Here is a 5,273-nt window from a genome sequence, read left to right as displayed (position 1 = left end):
CGCGCCCCCTACCTCGTGGCCTCCTCTTTTGTGTCTTGACGTAGGGTCCAAGTCTCTCGGGTCTTGTTTGTTGAGAAAATCACATTCCCGAAGGTTTCATTCCGTTTGGACTTCGGTTGATATTCCTTTTCTTCGAAACCCTAAAACAGGCAAAAAATAGCAATTCTAGGCTGGGCCTCCGGTTAATAGGTTAGTCCCAAAAATAATATAAAAGTGGATAATAAAGCTCAATAATGTCCAAAAAAATAGATAATATAGCATGGAGCAATCAAAAATTATAGATACGTTGGAGACGTATCAAGCATCCCCAAGCTTAATTCATGCTCATCCTCGAGTAGGTAAATGATAAAAACAGAATTTTTGATGCAGAGTGAAACTTGGCATAATTTTAATGTAATTCTTCTTAATTGTGGTATGAATATTCAGATCCGAAAGATTCAAGACAAAAGTTTAATATTGACATAAAAATAATAATACTTCAAGCATACTAACAAAGCAATTATGTCTTCTCAAAATAACATGGCCAAAGAAAGTTATCCCTACAAAATCATATAGTCTGGCTATGCTCCATCTTCACCACACAAAATATTTAAATCATGCACAACCCCAATGACAAGCCAAGCAATTGTTTCATACTTTTGACATTCTCAAAAAAAATTCAATTTTCACGCAATACATGAGCATGAGCCATGGACATAACACTTATAGGTGGAATAGAACGGTGGTTGTGGAGAAGACAAAAAGGGAGAAGATAGTCTCACATCAACTAGGCGCATCAACGGGCTATGGAGATGCCCATCAATAGATATCAATGTGAGTGAGTAGGGATTTCCATGCAACGGATGCACTAGAGCTATAAGTTTATCAAAGCTCAAAAAGAAACTAAGTGGGTGTGCATCCGACTTGCTTGCTCATGAAGACCTAGGGCAATTTGAGGAAGCCCATCATTGGAATATACAAGCCAAGTTCTATAATGAAAAATTCCCACTAGTATATGAAAGTGATAACATGAGAGACTCTCTACTATGAATAACATGGTGCTACTTTGAAGCACAAGTGTGGTAAAAGGATAGTAGCATTGCCCCTTCTTTCTTTTTCTCTCATTTTTTTCTTTTTTTTAATTTGGGCCTTTCCTCTTTTTTATGGCCTCTTTTCTTTCTCTTTTATTTTTATTTTTCGTCTGGAGTCTCATCCCGACTTGTGGGGGAATCATAGTCTCCATCATCCTTTCCTCACTAGGACAATGCTCTAATAATGATGATCATCACACTTTTATTTTTCTTACAACTCAAGAATTACAACTCGATACTTAGAACAAATATGACCCTATATGAATGCCTCCGGCGGTGTACCGGGATATGCAATGACTCATGAGTGACATGTATGAAAGAATTATGAATGGTGGATTTGCCACAAATACGATGTCAACTACATGATCATGCTAAGCAATATGACAATGATGGAGTGTGTCATAATAAACGGAACGGTGGAAACTTGCATGGCAATATATCTTGGAATGGCTATGGAAATGCCATAATAGGTAGGTATGGTGGCTGTTTTGAGGAAGGTATATGGTGGGTGTTTGATACCGGCGAAAGGTGCGCGGTATTAGAGAGGCTAGCAAAGGTGGAAGGGTGAGAGTGCGTATAATCCATGGACTCGACATTAGTCATAAAGAACTCATATACTTATTGCAAAAATCTACAAGTTATCAAAGCAAAGTATTACACGCATGCTCCTAGGGGGATAGATTGGTAGGAAAAGACCATCGCTCGTCCCCGACCGCCACTCATAAGGAAGACAATCAATAAATAAATCATGCTCCGACTTTATCACATAACGGTTCACCATACGTGCATGCTACGGGAATCACAAACTTTAACACAAGCATTTATCAAATTCACAACTAATCAACTAGCACAACTTTAATATCACCATCTTCATATCTCAAAACAATTATCAAGCATCGAACTTCTCATAGTATTCAACACACTCGTAAGAAAGTTTTATTATTAATCTTGTATACCAAGCATATTAGGATTTTAAGAAAATTACCATGCTATTTAAGACTCTCAAAATAATCTAAGTGAAGCATGAGAGATCAATAGTTTCTATGAAACAAATCCACCACAGTGCTCTAAAAGATATAAGTGAAGTACTAGAGCAAAACTATATAACTCAAAAGATATAAGCGAAGCACATAGAGTATGCTAACAAATTCCAAATCATATATGGCTCTCTCAAAAGGTGTGTACATCAAGGATGATTGTGGTGAACTAAAAAGTAAAGACTCAAATCATACAAGACGCTCCAAGCAAAACACATATCATGTGGTGAATAAAAATATAGCTTCAAGTAAAGTTACCGTTAGAAATAGACGAAAGTGGGGATGCCTTCTGGGGCATCCCCAAGCTTTGGCTTTTAGGTGTCCTTAGATTATCTTGGGGGTGCCATGGGCATACCCAAGCTTAGGCTCTTGCCACTCCTTGTTCTATAATCCATCAAATCTTTACCCAAAACTTGAAAACTTCACAACACAAAACTTAAAGTAGAAAATCTCGTGAGCTCCGTTAGCGAAAGAAAATAAAAGAACACTTCAAGGTACTGTATAGTGTTATACCTACTGTATTCCAACTTCTCTATGGTTTATAAACTATTTTACTAGCCATAGATTCATCAAAATAAGCAAACAACACACGAAAAACAGAATCTGTCAAAAACAGAATAGTCTGTAGTAATCTGTAGCTAGCGCAAGATCTGGAACCCCAAAAATTCTAAAATAAATTGCTGGACGTGAGGAACTTATCTATTAATCATCTGCAAAAATAATTAACTAAATAGCACTTTCCAAACAAAAATGGCAGCAGTTCTTGTGAGCGCTGAAGTTTCTGTTTTTTACAGCAAGTGTAACAAGACTTTCCCCAAGTCTTCCCAACGGTTCTACTTGGCACAAACACTAATTAAACACAAAAAAACACAACCAAAACAGAGGCTAGATAATTTATTTATTACTAAACAGGAGCAAGAAGCAAGGAATAAAAATAAAATTGGGTTGCCTCCCAACAAGCGCTATCGTTTAACGCCCCTAGCTAGGCATAACAAGCAAGGATAGATCTAGGTATTGCCATCTTTGGTAGGCAATCCATAGGTGGCTCTCATAATAGATTCATAAAGTAATTTAATTTTCTTTCTAGGAAAGTGTTCCATGCCTTTCCTTAATGTAAATTGGAATCTAATATTTCATTCCTTCATATCAATAGTTGCATCAATCGTTCTAAGGAAAGGTCTACCAAGAATAATAGGACATGAAGGATTGCAATCTATGTCAAGAACAATAAAATCTACAGGCACATAATTCCTATTTGCAACAATAAGAACATCATTAATTCATCCCATAGGTTTCTTAATAGTGGAATCCGCAAGGTGCAAGTTTAAAGAGCAATCATCAAAACCACGGAAACCTAACAAACCACACAAAGTCTTTGGAATCGTGGAAACACTAGCACCCAAATAACATAAAGCATATCATTCATGATCTTTAATTTTAATTTTAATAGTTGGTTCCCACTCATCATAAAGCTTTCTTGGGATAGAAACTTCCAATTCAAGTTTTCCTTCATAAGATTGCATCAAGTCATCAACGATATGTTTAGTAAATGCTTTATTTTCACTATAAGCATGAGGAGAATTTAGCACGGATTGTAACAAGGAAATACAATCAATCAAATAGCAATTTTCATAGTTAAATTCCTTGAAATCCATAATAGTGGGTTTAGCAACATCTAGGGTTTTAATTTCTTCAATCCCACTTTTATCAATTTTAGCATGAAGATAAAAAAATTCCGAATTCTTGGAATGCCTTCTAGGTAAAGGTGGATCATATTCAGTCACATCATTATCAAGATTCGTATTGCAACACAAAGATTTAATAGGGGACACATCAATAACTTTTAGATCTTCATCATTATTTTCATAGGAACTAGAAGAACACGCTCTTATAAAGGCATCTTTCTTAGCACGCATCCTAGCGGTTCTTTCTTTGCACTCATCAATGGAAATTCTCATGGCTTTGAGAGACTCATTGACATCATGCTTAGGTGGAATAGATCTAAGTTTCAAAGAATCAACATCAAGAGTAATTCTATCAACGTTCCTAGCCAAATCATCAATCTTAAGCAATTTTTCTTCAATCAAAGCATTGAAATTCTTTTGCGAAGTAATAAATTCTTTAATATTAGATTCAAAATCAGAGGGCATATTATTATAATTTCCATAAGAATTGTTGTAGGAATTACCATAATTATTAGAGGGATTACAAGGATAAGGCCTAGGATTGAAATTTCCTCTATACGCGTTGTTACCAAAATTGTTCCTACCAACAAAATTCACATCCATAGATTCATTATTATTCTCAATCAAAGTAGACAAGGGCATATCATTAGGATTAGAAGAAACACTCTTATTAGCAAACAATTTCATAAGTTCATCCATCTTTCCACTCAAAACATTAATTTTCTTCTATCACATGCACCTTTTTATTAGTAGATCTTTTAGTATGCCATTGAGAATAATTAACCATAATATTATCTAGGAGTTTAGTAGCTTCTCCTAAAGTGATTTCCATAAAAGTGCCTCCCGCGGCCGAATCTAAAAGATTTCTAGAAGCAAAATTCAATCCGACATAAAATTTTTGTATAATCATCCACAAATTTAAACCATGAGTAGGGCAATTACGTATCATTAGTTTCATTATCTCCCAAGCTTGTGCAACATGTTCATGATCAAGTTGCTTAAAATTCATAATATCGTTTCTAAGAGAGATGATCTTAGAGGGAGGAAAATACTTAGAGATAAAAGCATCTTTGCACTTATTCCATGAATCAATACTATTTTTAGGCAAAGACGAAAACCAAGCTTTAGCACGATCTCTAAGCGAAAAAGGAAATAGCTTCAATTTAACAATATTATTATCCACATCTTTCTTCTTTTGCATGTCACACAAATCAACGAAGCTATTTAGGTGGGTAGCGGCATCTTCACTAGGAAGGCCAGAAAACGGATCTTTCATGACAAGATTCAGCAAAGCAGTATTAATTTCACAAGATTCAACATCGGTAAGAGGAGCAATCGGAGTGCTAATAAAATCATTGTTGTTGGTATTGGTGAAGTCACACAATTTAGTATTATCTTGAGCCATCTTGACAAGCAAGCAAACTAACACACAAGCAAACAAAAAGCAAAAGGGCAAAAAGAGGCAAATAGAGAAAGAGAGG

Source organism: Triticum dicoccoides, chromosome 6A, assembly GCF_002162155.2.
Source record: "Triticum dicoccoides isolate Atlit2015 ecotype Zavitan chromosome 6A, WEW_v2.0, whole genome shotgun sequence".
Classification (NCBI taxonomy): Eukaryota; Viridiplantae; Streptophyta; class Magnoliopsida; order Poales; family Poaceae; genus Triticum; species Triticum dicoccoides.
The sequence above is the reverse complement of the archived record's forward strand: the minus strand, read 5'-3'. Positions refer to the sequence as shown.